Source organism: Mauremys reevesii, linkage group 1 (genome assembly GCF_016161935.1).
Source record: "Mauremys reevesii isolate NIE-2019 linkage group 1, ASM1616193v1, whole genome shotgun sequence".
Taxonomy (NCBI): Eukaryota; Metazoa; Chordata; order Testudines; family Geoemydidae; genus Mauremys; species Mauremys reevesii.
This window is the reverse complement of record NC_052623.1, coordinates 246,531,948-246,548,917: the sequence shown is the minus strand read 5'-3', so window position 1 is coordinate 246,548,917 and position 16,970 is coordinate 246,531,948. Positions and strand designations below refer to the sequence as shown.

Genomic DNA, 16,970 nt, shown 5'->3' with positions numbered 1-16,970 from the left:
ATTAAACTGTTGCTGTAGTCGCTGTAACTCTTCTGTAGATAAACAGAGGAATTCACTCTCCAGCACTCTCCTTCCAGGACCTTTAACGAACTGCAAGTTCATTTAAAATTGAAAATAAAGGCAAGGAGATCTCAGGAAACAACTAGTTTTTCAGACACATTTGGATCTTGTCATTTAAATGTACAAATGACTTCAGCATTTGTGTGAGTTGGAAAGGTTTAGTTTGCCCATCCTTAAAAGATTTGTCTACACGTGGAGTTGTTCCTGATTAACTCCATGAATTGATACTCTTATTAGGGGACAAAAATGCCTTGTTTCTTGTAAGTTTAATGAACTTTGATGCATTCAGTTTTACTAAACTAAAGACTTAGGGCCTAATTGTCATTTACCCTAAGGGCCATTTACACAGCTCTGGCAATGTGATGGGGCCTTGAAATGGATTTAATTTGTAGCTGAAGTTACACTTAGGGTACGTCTACGCTACCCGCCGGATTGGCGAGTAGCGATTGATCTATCGGAGATCAATTTATCGCGTTTAATGTAGATGTAATAAATCGATTCTTGATTGCTCTCCCATCCACTGCTGAACTCCAGCTCGGCAAGAGGCAGAAGCAAAGTCGACGGGGGAGCCGCGGCAATCGACCCTGCTCTGTGAGGATGTGAGGTAAGTCGAACTAACATACGTCGACTTCAGCTACGCTATTCTCGTAGCTGAAGTTGCGTATCTTAGGTTGATTCCCCCGCCCCAGTGTAGACCAGGCCTACCATTCACTAAAAGGCCCCTTTACCCTGCCAGATTAGTATAAAAGGCCCTGCCTATTTAGCATTAGCTATCTTAAATATTTCTGAATTTCTAGTTTCTTACAGGCTCCTGAAGATTTCTAAGTCAATAAAACTTTCATTGGTGTTTATCAGGGGCGGCTCTAGGGATTTTGCTGCCCCAAGCATGCCAGGCAGGCTGCCTCCGGCGGTTTGCCTGAGGAGGGTCCGCTGGTCCCGTGGCTTCGGAGGACCTCCCGGACCGGAGGACCTTCCGCAGGCACGCCTGTGGGAGGTCCACCGAAGCCGCGGGACCAGCAGACTCTCCGCAGGCAAATCGCCGGAGGCAGCCTGCCTGCCACCCTCACGGCACCAGCAGAGCGCCCCCCACGGCTTGCCTTCCCAAGCACGTGCTTGGCGTGCTGGGGTCTGGAGCCGCCCCTGGTGTTTATGGTCAAATGGAATGTCCAGAGTGCTTTATAAGATATTTCATGGCAGATCACTAGCAGAGGGATTGTATACAGGCAAATCAGGCAACCGTAATGTGCCCTTGACCTCCCTTATGTAGCATTAATATCAATTTATCTGCAGTGTCATTGGAGAAACAGAGGGAATACAGAATGGGACACAGGAGTGATATCATCCCTGAACTGTCCTGAAAACCAGTGGGGGTATAATTTCAGGGAAGCTTTTCAGAGTCTATAAATCAAACACAGTGCAACTGAAAATTCAGTATTAAATGACTGAGGTAACTTCATGAAAGATTTTTTAAAATAAACAGGCAAAGTAAAGGTGAATATATAAATATAGAGGGCTAGATTGTGCCCTTGATTTAAGGGGATTTGCAGGGGTCTAAGGGTGCCCATTACACTGCTGAGCTGCCACATTAGCCTCGAGCAAGAGAGAGCAGTGACCAAGTGCATCATACTCCCATCTCATGAGCAAGTGGGCAGGGAATGGTGGTAAACAAGGGGAAGAAATTGGTTACTCTTGGGGGAATTCTGCACCACTGAACAATGCAGAATTTTGCAGAAATTAATGTTGTGTGCACAGAATTTCCTTTCCCCCAGACAAATTGGCTGCAGAGCTGTTGGCCATCACTAGGGGGCACTAGACCTGGCACTAGACCTGGCAGAGCCCAGCTCATAAATTGAAGACACTGCCTGGGGGAGGGAGAAGAGAGCTAGATGGTTCCCAGCAGCTTCAGTTTCCCCCATGCCCTGAGGGAAGGAGATGGCAGGCAGCATGCAGGAAACTCCATGCAAGCCTGGGACTGAGCATCAGGCTCTGGGCCCCTGGGCTCTGAGGGGTAGGGGGGCAGGTGTCTGGGCTGGGGGGGGGCATGGCTGGGCTCTAGAGTGGGAGCGGGGTTGTCTGGGCTGGGAGGACCCTGCAGCTTGGCTCTGGGGCGAGGAGGAGGTGCGGGCAGGGGAGGCTCTAGACATTGCGCCGCCCCAAGCACGGAGGGATGCCGCGGGGGGCGCTCTGCCGATCGCCAGTCCCGTGGCTCCGGTGGACCTCCCGCAGGCGTGCCTGTGGATGCTCCACCGAAGCTGCGGGACCAGCGGACCCTCCGCAGGCACGCCTGCGGGAGGTCCACCGGAGCCGCCTGCCGCCCTCCCGGCGACCGGCAGAGCGCCCCCCGCGGCATGCCGCCCCAAGCACGCGCTTGGCGTGCTGGGGTCTGGAGCCGCCCCTGGGTGCGGGTATCTAAGCAAGGAGCAGGCCTGTGGCTGGGCTCTGACGGGGAAGGGGTTGTGAGTGTCTGGCCCCCGGATGGGCTCTGGAGGAGGAGGGGGTAGAGAAACAGGAACTGGGTTGTCATAGGGGTTTCTTTAACTCTCTACTCCTGGGGGAATTTGTGTGTGTGTGTATTATTACAGACATACTTGCTGAAAGGGGTTTGGAAATAAATTACCAAAATAATTGTAACTGGTGTAATTATGCTAATTTTAACCCTTATAGTGAACACTGGATTTGCATTGTTTATTTGCCAGGGTAGACAGGACTTTTGGGATCCGTTGCTCCCAGAAGGGAACTTGCTGCACTTGTCTTGTGAAATTCTTTTCAGATGTGGTGTAGGAAGGGGCTGGATGGTTTAAGGGATTATAATAAGAGACAAAGCCTTTCACCACTAGATCACTTATGTGAATCCAGGTCAGATCTGTAGTGACCAAAGATCATTACTGTCAGGATGCTTTTTGGTGCCGTATGCGAAATGAGCTCAAAAGTCTCAAACTAATTGACAGTTGACAAATCTTGCAGGCCTGCTTCTCCACTGTCTTGCATTATCACTTACACCTGTGCAAAATAGATGTCAGAAACTAACAGGCTTACTTGGGAGCATTTTAAACTCCCTTTGCACAGGTGCTAATCACTACACAAGATATAAGGCAGTGGAGAATCAGCTCCATTGTCACAGCAGTCACTAATTAGTATCTTTGTTGTGTCAGCTGAGAGGCCAAGGACTGAATGGGTCATGGAAATTGAAACCAGCCTTTCACCACTGGAAGTGCAAATTCAAGACAGAGATACATCAGCTACAACATTGCCACCCATCATGGTAATTCTGCTTTTGTCATGTATTAACCCTGGGCTTCTGAATCTTGGAAATGCTGATTACGGAACATTCACGAGTCCTGAAATAATTTGTGTCCTTTGACACAACATAGTGGTGTTTTGACACAGCATTCATTTATACCATAACAACCTATTGTGATATAACAACATATTGTGACAGTTGAGTTTATCCTATTGGACAATGAGAAAAAAGTGTCAATTTTAGCTGGTAGGGAGCAGTTTATAGGAAGTTGTACTTGTGCTGACCTATTCTATGGATAAACTGAGGACTTCAATTTTCTAGATGTATCTATTGCAAGCATTCAAAATTCACTTTAATCCCATCCAAGCATCCAAAAATACCCCAGGGTATTCATGTTTCAGTTTTCTACACAATGGGTACTATGAAAAACAGAAGTCATATATGCAGAAATCTAATATCCCTGGCAAAATTCCAACTTGGGTAATTACATTCTGCCTACCTAAAATTCTACTTATTATTCATCTGGAGACATTAGAATATTCTCAATTTCTCCATCTAGAAACTATGTTATAATGTTAGAGGTGCAGAATGATTGATGTTTTCTCAACCCTCTATTGACTTGATTTCAGTGATGCAATAGAGAAGTGATATTTTCGATATAATCTAGAATGTGTTTTGGGGTCTGTAGAGATATGTTTGTAGAAGATTATAATTTAGAGACACTCCCTTGAGACACTCCCTCATAAGGGACAGCATTATGAACATAGGAATTTGGAGATGTGCCCTGTAGGTGGGGGTTAGGAATACAGCATGGCTGCGTGCAGCAAATCATGACAGAAGCTCTCCAGTTTGTTTTATTAAAAGTTTTATTCCTTTCTCATTCATATGGTGGGTTATTTAATGAATCCCAAAATCGTTACACGGTGTCAGAAGTGCTGACTGGAAAGGAAAGTGCAGTCATTTTGAAGTTAACTCCTGTGTTTGCAATTGAACGCAGACACTAAGGTAAACCCCTTAAAAGCACATAGAGCACCAAGCACAGAAGCTTTTGCATGTATTTGGTGAGCACAATAGTAGCTTGACTACCTTAAGGGGGATGGAGGTGGGGCAGGAATTGGTGTGTTGCAACCTCCTTCCAGTCTGCAATTGTCAGGCAATGTTGCAGAGAATTTAAAAAATTAAAACAGATTTGAATTGTATTTAGCAGCCATATGGGGTAGAAGGAAAAAATTATCAAGTGAAATCATCAATCTTTTTGCATATTGTTGGGGAGGAAGCATTGGATGTTTATAACAGCTTTAAGTTTTAAGACAGTGAAAGCATGAAGTTAAATAAAATACTGACTACATGTGAGAAACATTGCATGCAAAAAGGAATTACACCTTTGAGAGAGACACATTTTTTACATGCATGCAAAAAACTGATTACTCTATGGGATCATATGTCACAGAATTAAGGAAACTCAGTGAAACCTGTGACTTTGGTGAGTTGACAGAGTCTCTGGTCAGAGATAGAATCAGTTGTGGTATTAAAGACAATGTGGTAAGAGAGAGGCTGCTCTGTGAAGGAGACTTAACTTTAGAAAAAGTTCTCCAAGTATTCAGGGCAGCAGAAACTGAAAACTCAAGCCAAAGAGCTGAATTCAGAAACCAGAAGTGGTTAGCCATGTAATAAGTATTAAAGAATATAGCCAGAATAGGTCAAATCAGAAAGTGGAACCACTCAGTATGAAAACCACTGCTAGGAGGAAAATTGGGTACAAACAGTTATGTGGAAGGTGTGGATCACAGCATGGACTCAAACACTGTGGTGACTTTGGAAACTCTCTCATAAATGTGTGGAAAATAATCATGTTGCAAAATGCTGCAGATCCCAAATGCAGCAAGCAAAGTCAAGTGCATTCAGTTAAAGACAATCTGGTTTCATAGCTGTACTGGGTTCTACCAAGCCTGATGAGAGGGACTGGATACTGCCTATGACAGTGAATGGAACAATTACTCCACTGAACTGGACACAGGAGCTCAGGTTAATATTCTGTCTGTACAAGATTATGAGAGACTGAAAATAGGACCAAAACTGGGACCAACAAAAATAAAGGTAACTGGTTATTCTGGAACAAATATATTGGTGAAGGGAAGGTGCACTGCTACCAGAGAATAGATTATGGCCCAGTTTGCAAATGCTCAATATTTCAGTAAATTGGATGCATCCTCAGGTTTTTGGCAGCCAAAATTAACTGAAGAAAGCTCAAAACTATGCACATTTAATACCCCCATTTGGAAGATACAGATTCTTATGCTTACTCTTTGGCATAGCTAAAGCACCATACATATGATCTATGAACATATTAATGATGTTGATACCTCAGTGGATGACATGATCTGGGGCTCAGTGAAAAAGGAGCAAGATTGTAGACTTTGGGAAGTCCTGGATAAAACTAGAGCTGCAATCCTCAAACTAAGAGGGGGAAATATGTTCTAGGGGTTACAGAACTGACTTTTGTTGGGGACATTATTTCCAATGAACGTGTAAAACCTGATAAGTGGAAGATTTCAGTCATTTAAATGAGGCACGTCCTCAGTCAAAGAAAGATGTCCATTGGTTTCTGGTATGATGTGATGCTCCATATTCTTTATAGAAATATGCTTATGCTATTAATATGTCATAACTAAGATATATTTTATGTAAGAAGGCTTGTGTAAGATATCACTGGAAAGGTTATAACTTACTGAATGTGATTGTCTAATTTTTATGCATGTATGCTTTCTGTATCTGGAGTTAGGAATATTGACTATGTAACAATTACAACTGTGATTATACTTGGAGATAATCACCAGACAGTAATGGGCCAGCCTTAGTGGGCCATTGGGAAAAAGACAATGAGAAGATGTGGATCCCACATCTTCTGGGAGTTCCTTCCTGTAAACATTGCAAATAAACCTGGTTTCATGGTTGCTTTGACACTACAATGTTGCTGGCACAGAATGCCCGAGGCAGCAACAGCGGTTCGTTGCCCGGTGTGCTTTGCTCCAATAAACACACCAAGGTGGAGAAGCAGACAAAGTTTATTTGAGATCTCAAAGCGGTGCTAGGAGACACAGACACGTCTCAGATCAAGCACACACCTACAAGCAGTTTTTTCCCTCTTTATACATAACTTCAGCTAAGCATTCCTATTACCCCCACTACCCCCCCTTCTTCCCCCTCCCGTCTATTTTTCTATAGCAGATACATCATGCAAGTAGCAATTACATTAAGCACTTAAGTCATACTTGGCAACAACCACTGTAGCTCGTTAGTAACTCTTCTGTGAACAGTTATCTTGTTTTATTTCTTTTGATCTGTTATTTTGCCCCTTAGCCAGGAGCAAGCACGCCTCATTATAGCAGGCCTCATTATTGCCTTCTGGTACAGGTGTTGCAACTGATAACCATTCTCTGTTGCTGGCCTGTTAGGTCGATTAAAGTTCAAACATAAACATGGAAGCGCTTTGGTCAGACATGGAGTGACTTTAGTTCATTCAGGCCTAGTACAGGAAGGCTTTATTGACACTTATGGTTTTCCACCCTCCTGAGTTACCTAGGGTTATGCCTAATGACACCAACAACAAGATCAGATAATAATGTCACCTGGTAAAAAGTCCACCTTGGACACTGCTGGTACTTTTCCACTGGAAACAAAGGAGTCTAGTCTATAAAAGGAAATAACTGGAACTCTAAGCTACACATACTCTGCAACTTGCCTAAAACAACATTTAGGGTGAGAAATTACATTTTGTAATCTGTTTTTTGAGTGTATTAGGCCTAGTTTGCATGTTTTGTTTTATTTGCTCAGTAACCTGCTTTGTTCTGTTTGCTATCCCTTATAACAGGGTTTCTCAAACAGAGGTCACTGCTTCGCTGAGGGATGAACTGGCCACCACTTCCAGCAGTCCCCATTGGCCCGGAGAAGTGATCCGTGGCCAGCGGGAGCCGCGATTGGCTGGACTTGCGGGACGGGACAGGTAAACACACCGGCCTGGCCCGCCAGGGGCTTTCCCTACACAAGCGGCGACCCCTGTTTGAGAAACCCTGTCTTATAATCACTAAAATCTACCTTTTATAGTTAACAAACTTGTTTTTGTTTGTTATAAAATCCAATTTGTGCAATTTATAAGTGGGGGAGGTGGGGAAGTGGTTGTGCATATCTTTCTCCACATTGAGCGAGGGGAAAAAATTATGAGCTTAAGTTATATAGATTTCTCCATAGCGCAAGACATTATTTTGGATGTACTTTCCAGAGGGGAGCTGCACTTGAGTGCTGGGCAATTTCCTAGCTGAATCTTCCCATAGAGAGCTGCTTGCAGACTGTGCAATTCTACAGCTGGTGCGTCCCTACCTGTGGGTGTGTGCAGCCAGAGAGCCTGATTCAGCAAAACAGGGAAAGGGGGATCAGGCTAGTAGAGCAGGTGGGCTCAGAGAAATCCCATACATCAGGTGGCATCCCAAAAGGAGGGGTCCAACCCATCACAGTGGCATAGTCGGCAGGATAATATGCACAACTTTTTGCTCTTAAACACTGATGGTGATTTTAAGTGAGTTTTAAGTGTGGTGGCTAGAGAACAGACAAAGTGGTTACTAGTTTGTTGTTTTCTGTTTGCTTATTTTGGATAAGGGATGTAGGGACAGGGAAAGCAGGAAAATGAGTGAAAGTGAAGCTACCAAAAAGCTGGAGCTCTACCAGGTTACAAGTAGAGGAGAGTGAAAAGATGCACCAGAGACAGACAGAATTAAAACAGCTGGAAATTGATGAACAAAAGGCTGCACATCAGAGAGCCATGCAACTGAGGCAGCTAGAGGCTGAAGAAGCCCAAGAATGGAGAAAACTAGAGGCTGATAAGGAAACAGAAGTTAGCCCTGGAACTGACAGACAAAGAACTGGAGGAAAAAGAGGAAGCATCAACGGGCTGTAATGGAGTGAAATAGACAGAACCCCACACTGGGGCTCCACCTCTCCAAAAATCCACAAATGGGAGTGGTTGTTCTCAGCATACAGTGAGTCTGGGGATATTGCTGAATATTTCATCACCTTTGAGAGGCTGTGTATGCTCAATGTGATTCATGAGGATCAAAAGATGACCACTTTGTTTGCAAAGTTGACTGGGAGAGCTCTGGATATTCAGTAGGATGTCAATTGATGATGCTTCCAATTATGGTAAATTTAAGGAATTGGTTTTAAAACAGTTTTGGATTACACCTGAAATTTATAGAGTAAAATTTAGAAGCCTTAAGAGAGGGGCTGGATTAAGTAATGTGGCTTATGTGAACCAAATTAGAGACCTACTGGATAAGTGGGTAACGGGAAAAGGTATTACAAGCTTTGAAGCAATGTGTGATTTGTTTGCTCAGGAACAGTTCCTGAATATGTCTAATGATGATGTAAAACAGTGTTTATAGGATAAAGAGGTAGAGATGGTTGAAGAACTTGCAACTTTTGCAGGTAAATTTGAACAATCCCAAGCATCTATTCGGAATAAATCACAGGCAGAGGGGTTTAAATTTGGTGAGATGCAAGGTCCCCGTTTTACCGCTGGGGAGGAGGAGGAGGATGGATAGGAGGCTGAATGCTCACTTCCCCAAGTTCACTTCTCCTGTCCTCATCTCAAATCTGTAAAAGCAGAACAGCCCATAAGGTGCTATCATTGTAATTCCACTGAGCACCTGAGGAATAAATGCCTTGCGCTGAGTAGGAACAGGCAGCAGGTAACTCATAGAAATGCTGCTACCCAGAGCACAGAGGCTCCTCAGGCCATTGCCACTTATTTTAAGGGGTTTGTAAAGTTTGCCACTGCAGAACCTGGCAAGAAGCACTTAAAGGCAATCAGAGTAAATGACAAAGAGCTCCCTGTATGGAGAGATACTGGTGCAGACATTTTTATGGTCAGAAGAGACCTGGTTCAGGAGAAAGATATACTTCCAGGACAGATGGTAGAGCTTTTGTTAGTAGGAGGTCACAAAATCCCTGTGCTTTTGGCTAAAGTGCACAGGGAAGCTCAGGATTTGCAAGCTGAATTAATCATTGTGGCTGTCTCTCATAATCCTACACAAATTATTTTGGGTAATGACTTTTTTTAATGTGTCTCTGGCTGTCCAGGGGTCTGTCAGCAGCAAGGAGGAATCTTATGCTGAAGCCGCAGTGGGAAAAATTAAGCTACAAAAACTGCTGAGGAAATGGGAGAGTGTCTCTTTATTTCCTCTGCAGCCGTGCAAAGGAGTTTGCTGGGATGGTTGAGAACTGCTCCTGTCCCGGGGCTTTTCCCTCAGAGGATGGGAATGTTTTGCCTGCTAGTAGGAAGACTGCTCAGGTTGCTGGCTGGCAGGAAGTTGCAGTTAAGCAAGGAACAGAACTCACTCTAAAATGCATAGAAAAATGTGTCCTAGAGGAAAGCCCAGAAAAAAGTGATGAAGTTCTGCAGTGGGTGTGGATTCCATGAGCTCTGTAACTGGAGGCAAACCCAATTCAAAGAAGGAGAAGGGTAAAATGCTTACCAGTGAAGGGTCTGCTCTGGCTGTTAGCTGTGAGCCCACAGCTGAACAGGGGATAGATTCCTCTCTAGGGAGCACACAGGTGTGTGCCTTAGAGGAAGCTAAGGAGGAATGTGGGGGGAGTACAGGAATGTCTGCTCACTAATTACAGGGAAGGGTTTGCCCCGGAGGATTTTACTGGAATGGCATCTGTGCTCTCAGGCACCCAACCTGTGGCTCAGGTTTTAAGAGGAAACTGTGTAACTGTTCTCCCAAAAGGGAGCAACCATACAGCTGACCCCTTTGCAACAGAGAGAGGTGCCCCAATCCTGGTTCCACTATTGCAAAATGTTGTTCCTGCTGTACTTGTGAAAACTAACTCTTTCTCTTTAAGGCAGGATAAAAGCCTTTTCAATAGCCCTGGTGTCAGTGAATATGCTAATGACCCACCTGAGAAAGGGGAGGAGGCAGCCATTTCTCCGGCAGGTAAACCTCTCCCAGCAGCCACAAGGCCATATTGCTTATGGCCCCCAGGAATCCCCAAGGCGTGGGTTTTCTCTGACCATGCTTCCTTCCCCCTAGTAATTCCCCAGCTGCTGGGCCCGCTCCAGGGCACCTGGGGAGTCCATGAAACTGTTTGAAACAATCCTCATGAAATCAGTGAAATGGGCTCTGTGGCTTCTTTGTGCCACTAGAATGGAGCAACAGAACAGCAACAGGGCAAACAATTCCTTGTTGGGGTCAATCTTAGATGATTAAAATTGAAAGATTTTTTTTTTTAAATCTCCTTTACTTTTTACCATTTTGTTTAGTTTTTGCAGTTCTTTCAGTCTGAACAATGAAAACAGACTGATCAGTTCCCCAGGAGGAGAGACTTGAACAGGGAATCTCCCTCGTTCTGCCCCCCAGCTATTTTGTTTTGGGCACCACTTGTGACTTACACAACCAAACACCTCTATTCCCCTTGAACTAGGTGCCTCCCTGTAGCCTAAGCTTAGATAGGGTAACCAGAGAGCAAGTGTGAAAAATTGGGATGGGGGTGGGGGGTAATAGGAGCCTATATAAGAAAAAGACCCCAAAATCAGGACATCTGGTCACCCTAGACTTAGATGTCTATCTCAGGCAGGGCTGGCTCTAGGTTTTTTGCTGCCCCAAGCAAAAAAAATGGTGGCTGTCCCTTGTCCCAGCCCTGGGCTCCCTCCTGCTGCTCCAGCCCTGGGCTCTCCCCCCGACCCACACCCCCTGCCGCCCCAGCCCTGGGCTCCCCCCTGTCCCCCCACCAGTGCCCCCCACACACCTCCTGCCGCCCCAGCCCTGGGCTCTCCCCTCCCCACCGGCACCCTCCTTCCGCCGCAGCCCTGGGTCACTGGTAACTTGCTGCCAGGGCGGGTCATTCAGCAGGAATTTTGGATGTGCACAGAACACAGACAGGATTGGTTCCCATATGGTTACAGAGCTGCAGTAAAGTGGAACAATTTTCAGCTTGTGTGATTGGAGGATATCTGGATGCATATTATAAGACTGTCCTCCACAAATGAGGAAAAGTTGAGGTGCCTTTATTATTCTTTTGTTCCATTCTTTCTTTCTATGGGGAATTTGCCAATGCAATATCACTGTCTTCCTTTTAAACAAACAAACAAAAAAAGGCAATGGCTGTTGAAAATAGCAATTCCAGTCCTAATAACCACTGGGAAGCATTTTTTGCTCAATTTTATCCTACTTTTTCTAGAGCAAGTTACAGTGGATCAGTATATTTGATTTGGGAGAAATGAAGTAACAGCTGCCCAAACTGAACTTGAGCACTCCTGAATTTTGAGGTGTTCAAATCTGGAAGGCAGGTGCTGGGTGTGTGTGTGTGTGGGGGGGGGAACGGCAGCATGTATGCAGCAGCGTGTCTGGCACTGCACGGAGCCAGACATGCTGGTCTGAGTGGCACAGTAAGGGGGCGGGGGGGTTGGAGAAGGGGTAGCGGGTTGTGGGGCAGTCAGGGAGCAGGGGGTTGGATGGGGCGGAGGTTCGGGGGCAGTCGGGCAGGGAGAAGGGGGTTAGATGGGTCCGGGGCCAGGCCGCGGGTGGAGAGGCATGGGAGTCCCAGGGGTTTGTCAGGGGACAGGTCGGGGGTGCGGTCCTAGGGGAGAACTGGGGGTGTGTCTCAGGAGGGGACAGTTGGGGACAAGGAGCAGCAGCGCTTAGATAGGAGGTGAGGTCCTGGGGGGGGGCAGTTAGGGGCAGGGGTCCCGGGAGGGGGTGATCAGGGAGCAGGGGGGGTTGGTTGGATGGGTTGGGGTTTCTGTGGGGGGCAGTCGGAGGGAGTGGATGGTGGCAGGGTGTTAAAAGATGGTATCCCTACCATCCACAGTGCAACTCCCCACTCACAGCATGCTGCTGCATGAGGTCCCCCTCCTTCTTTTCCAGTTGGTAGTGGCCAAGGGAATGCTGGGAAATATAGTTCTTTCCCTGCTCCAGGGCTGGCTCTATAGGCAGGGAGCTAACCAAGGAACTACAGCTCCCAGAGCCCCCTGTTGGTATTCAGCTCCCATGCTAGATCCCTGACGCCCCTGCAAATGGGCTGCCCCAAGCAGGTGCTTGCTTTGCTGGTGCCTAGAGCCACCGTGATCTCAGGGGGGTTGATGGCTTAGCACACATCCGTCCAGTGGGGCACCTTCCATTGGCTAGCTGAGGCAGCTCCCCACCTGGTGTGTAGGCTTTATGGATTGCAGACTAAGGGACCTGTCTCTCCCCATTTATTGTATAGGAAACCTAGACACCTAACTCAGGCTTTGTGGATTGCAGTGTGTTCCTATGGTTTTCTAGGCACTGAAATGCCTAAGTGTCTGCTTTGTTTTGCTTTCTGCCTGGTATGCATTATCACGATGTGGCAGCATTTTGGCCTGCAACCACTGTATATTTAAACTTTTAAAAAAAGGTCTTTTCATTGGATTTTTTTTTTTTAAAAAGGAAACGTCTTATAATCTCAGTGTGTGTAAAACCTGTTTTATTAACAATTTGGCCTAAATTGACTTTCCAATGGTCTTCAATGTTCTGAAATATATTCCCAGAACTCTCACACTCCAACTAAAAGTGACTGCTCAGTTGGAATAATGTTGCAGACAGCTGTGGTTGATACCCCCAATGTAATTTGGGTCTTCGGGGGCCTGTAATATATCTTTCCATGAATGCTACTGTCAGCTGCAAAGATAACATTAGACCACATGCATTTTTTCCGAATTGACACAATGACTGCAGAATGTGCACTCTGCAAGCCACTAAACAAGTCAAACAGCATCCTAAACATGCATACATACAGAGAAGGCTCATCCTCCCACTCGCCACAATCACACACAGCACTGCTGATGCCCCTCCTCCCCCCCATTTTGCAATGAAATTGGGAATTCCCGGAGAGAATAGCAATTGAAAGGTAGGAATGTGAGTGCTGTGGCAAGGAGAAACAGGAACCAAAGGATCTTCTATCTGGAAATGTTCTGCACTAACCAAGCTGAAGCTGCCTTCTGAATTGTTGCTCAATCAAGACTACAAGGGTCAAGTACTATAGGGAAATAGTTCACAGATGTTTTCATATGGTGGACTGCTTCTTACGATAGCCATGTTCTTCTGGATACCTGCCTGTCCAGGCTCTTGATCTCAATTCCAGACATTCCTTACAGCAACTATAGAGCTTGCTAGAAGTGAGCAAACTATTTGTAGTGAATATTTCTTTCTCAGTTTAGCCCCCTTTCAGTTTTCAAACGATTAGTAAACAGGCTTTGATTTTTATGAATGTATTCATTACTCATAATTGAACAGATAAACAGTTTGTGAACATATTTCAGCTTTTGTGTTTTTTTGCAAACTATTTGCTATCATTCTGTCTTCTACAATTTGCTGTTCATTATGTGCAGTGTGTGATTGTTCACCTAAATCAGAGTATTCTTTCTGCTCCATGGTCGGATGAGTGAAACTTTATAAACCAGCTGAGAAGTGCAAATAGAAAATATCCATATTCATCTGTAAATATCATAAGGCAAGAGGTTCTCTAAACAGCTGCATGAATGAATGTTTGCTGAAAAGCGAACAAGGGCAAAAACATGGTCAAACTGAATGCCTGTTAGGGATCAGAAGAAACATTTGTGAATATTATTGTTGTTTATTTTTGCATTACTGGAGTGTCTAGAAGCTCTGGGCATGGACCAGGTCTCCATTGTGCTAGGTGCTGTACAAACAGAACAAACAGCTGGTCCTTGCCACAAAGGGCTTTCAATCTACGTAATACCGTTTTGCAGTATTCACTCGCCCTGCTGTGTGGCGACATGGAAATGAATAGGACAGACTGAAGGAGGTAAGATGAATATGAACACGCTTCAATGTTTTTAGTGCAGCTTCTTGGTGATGTTCCCTCATTTTGTATTGGTGTTTCCTCTTCCTGAGTTTCCTGTCTACTGGCTTTACATTTATTTGTGGGCAGGTCTCACTGTTCTCATCTCTACTGGGCTCTTTTTCAGTTTGGTTCTGTCCTCCAGTGTACTGGTGATTTCTTCAGTTTCTATGTTGTTCTCAAATTTTATCATGATTGAACTTACAAGAAAAGAAACCCTGAACAAATACATCAAGCATCCACATATGGAGTAGAGAGTCACTTGGCTGTTTTTGAGCTATAAACTGATCCAAAAAGCCTCTCGACTCAAGAACAGTCCTGGACCAGACTATGACTAATAAGAAGCATCATTAATTGAAGACAGATACATCAGCAATGTTTCAGAAGCAACTCCACAGAGTACCTGGATGGCAGATAGAGATCCTCTGAAATAGGGGTGTGTGAACCACAGTGAAATTACATAGTTTTCAACATCTTATGTGATGGAAGTATTTTTTAACTAGAGGGAGTAAGACTGTGCACTCAAGTAAATGGAGTTGTGCCAGGGATGAATTTGGTCCATTATCAAATATTTTTGCAACAGTTTTATACTCATTTGGAATTAGTTAGTAAATATTTTGACTTAAGATCTGAAATACTGAACCATACAGTTTTCATGATTCATATTATTTTGTAAACTATTTATTTGTTTTAAAATGTAGGAAACATTGGCTATGTCTACACGCCGAGACTTCTGCCAGCATAGAAAATGTTCTGTTCAAATTTAATTCTAAGAATGTGAAAATAATTCTATGTATTTTTGTTTCTCCATTCTTGGGGGGTGGGGCAGAAACTCTTAGATTTGTGGGCCCAGTTCTGCTACCTTTACTTATTGCTGAGTGACACTTACTGGCCTGAGTATTTCCATTGACGGAGTAGGTGCTACTCAATGTGAATGAAGATGGCAAAACTCACCCTTGGGTATCAACTTTAACAACAGGACTGCTGACTCTGCAGTCTTTTCTCAAGTGAATAGTTCCATGATTGGGTAGTCACATTAGGGCTGCAAGGGCAGGTATTTTATTGGTGTAATGAGGTATACATGTGTTGCAAGGTCAGTGAATCACTGAGAACATAGACCAGCTTTTAAAGGTCTTTAGGCACCTAAACAGGTAGGTAGATGCCTAAATCCACCACATAGGCACCACTAGCATTTTCAGAGTTGTAGCTCAGGTGCTGCCTACCCTCCCAAGATTTCCCTCTGTCCGCATTTTCAAAGCAACCTAAGCGCTGCTGCTACCCTGCAACTAATGAACTGCTCAGAAGCAGAATTCTCAAACTAGACAGGGTGGCTTATCTTGCCAGCAGGACTCTGTCCTGTAGGCATGCTCTGTTATCTGTTGGACCTCGCAGCACCAGGGCCAGATGCAGGCTACTGCTACGTGCTGGGGCAACATAGCATCCCCACAAAAGACAACCAGGGCTTGGGGAAATATAGGGTGACTGTGAGAGGGGAGTCAAGTTTGAGCAGGAGGCGGAGATAAATATCGGAGTGGAGGGGTTGGCTGCTAGGGCATGAGCTACCTAAGTGACTTACCTAGTTTAGCAGCAAAGAGTCCTGTGGCACCTTATAGACTAATAGACGTATTAGAGCATGAGCTTTTGTGGGTAAATACCCACTTCATCGGATGCGTTGGATTCGTTAGATCCAAACTAACACGGCTACCCCTCTGATACTTACCTAGTTTAGGCTGGTTTGTGGCTGAGGATCACAAGAAGTGGGAGGTGCCTATCTCTGGTCCATTAGACAGGCGCACCAGGCATAAGCCCCTTTCCATGGCATTTCACTCCTGGCTAGCTTGCACAGCTCCTGGCTCATCAGGCTGACTTCTGAGGATCCCTTTGCTAGGCACTTAACTTCCCCCATGAACTTTATAAGGAGCCTTGGTGGCATGGAGATGCCTAACTCGGGGCTGAAAATTCACTAGGTGGCAAGCTTCCTAGGAGGTAAGCATTGGTCTGCTCAGCCCAACAACACCTAAATCCCTTTAAAACCAGCCCCTATGAGCCTAGGACAAGTTTGACAGCAGTGCTGGCATTTTATGTAATGTGTCCATTTTGTACCTATTTCTGATCTGCCACATGGTGGTGAGGCTGCTTCTGAAATCTTTTTCTCCCAGAGTTAGTTCTTCTTTCTTTTTTTAGTTCTTGATAGTTGGATAGACTGCAGTTTTGATTCCTTGTTCTGACCTGGTTAGTCTGAACGCTTTGGCATAACGATGATCAGAATGACAGTCACAGGATCATTGTCACTGATGCTGAGGGAGAAACGGAAATGAAGTTTCAAAGTCCAGTTTCTCTCTTTCTTCTTCAAGTCCTCGTGCGCTGGCTGATAAAATCCATGGCACGTACTGAATCTCTCTTTTCTCTCTTTTAGTACAAGCCTTTCACTTCCTGCAAAAGCTAATTGTGAGCGACCTGCTCACTGTTTTGTAAAGGAAACTTTTGCTACTGAGCTAAATTTTCAAACGCACCTAAGTCACTTAGGAGCCTAAGCCCAAGTCACTTTTGAAAATGGCAATTAGGCTCCTCACTCACTCAGGGTCTTTTGAAAACATTATCCATTCTGTATTTGTAATGGCGGTGGGCCCAAATTGCACCTTTTCGATTTCAACACTCTCCCAAAATCCAGGGGTGTTCAGAGGGTATGATTCAGGCATCGCTCTCAGGAAACAAACTGTGAAACAAACAAACTCTCAGGAAACTGTGAACCTCTTTCTTCGCACTGCAAAGATGTCACTAGCTGGTATAGTTA

At 45.0% G+C, this 16,970-nt stretch overlaps 1 long non-coding RNA gene across 2 annotated transcripts; it reads left to right on the top strand.

Moving 5' to 3' along the window:
* The first annotated feature begins 7,847 nt into the window (after positions 1-7,847).
* Positions 7,848-14,621, top strand: LOC120385695. Of its 2 annotated transcripts, XR_005589390.1 has the most exons (4): positions 7,848-9,397; positions 10,203-10,290; positions 14,085-14,140; positions 14,304-14,621. It is a non-coding gene; the product is annotated as an uncharacterized LOC120385695 (long non-coding RNA). The 2 variants fall into 2 exon arrangements; XR_005589389.1 differs by having other exon boundaries at positions 7,848-10,290.
* The last annotated feature ends 2,349 nt before the right edge of the window (positions 14,622-16,970 follow it).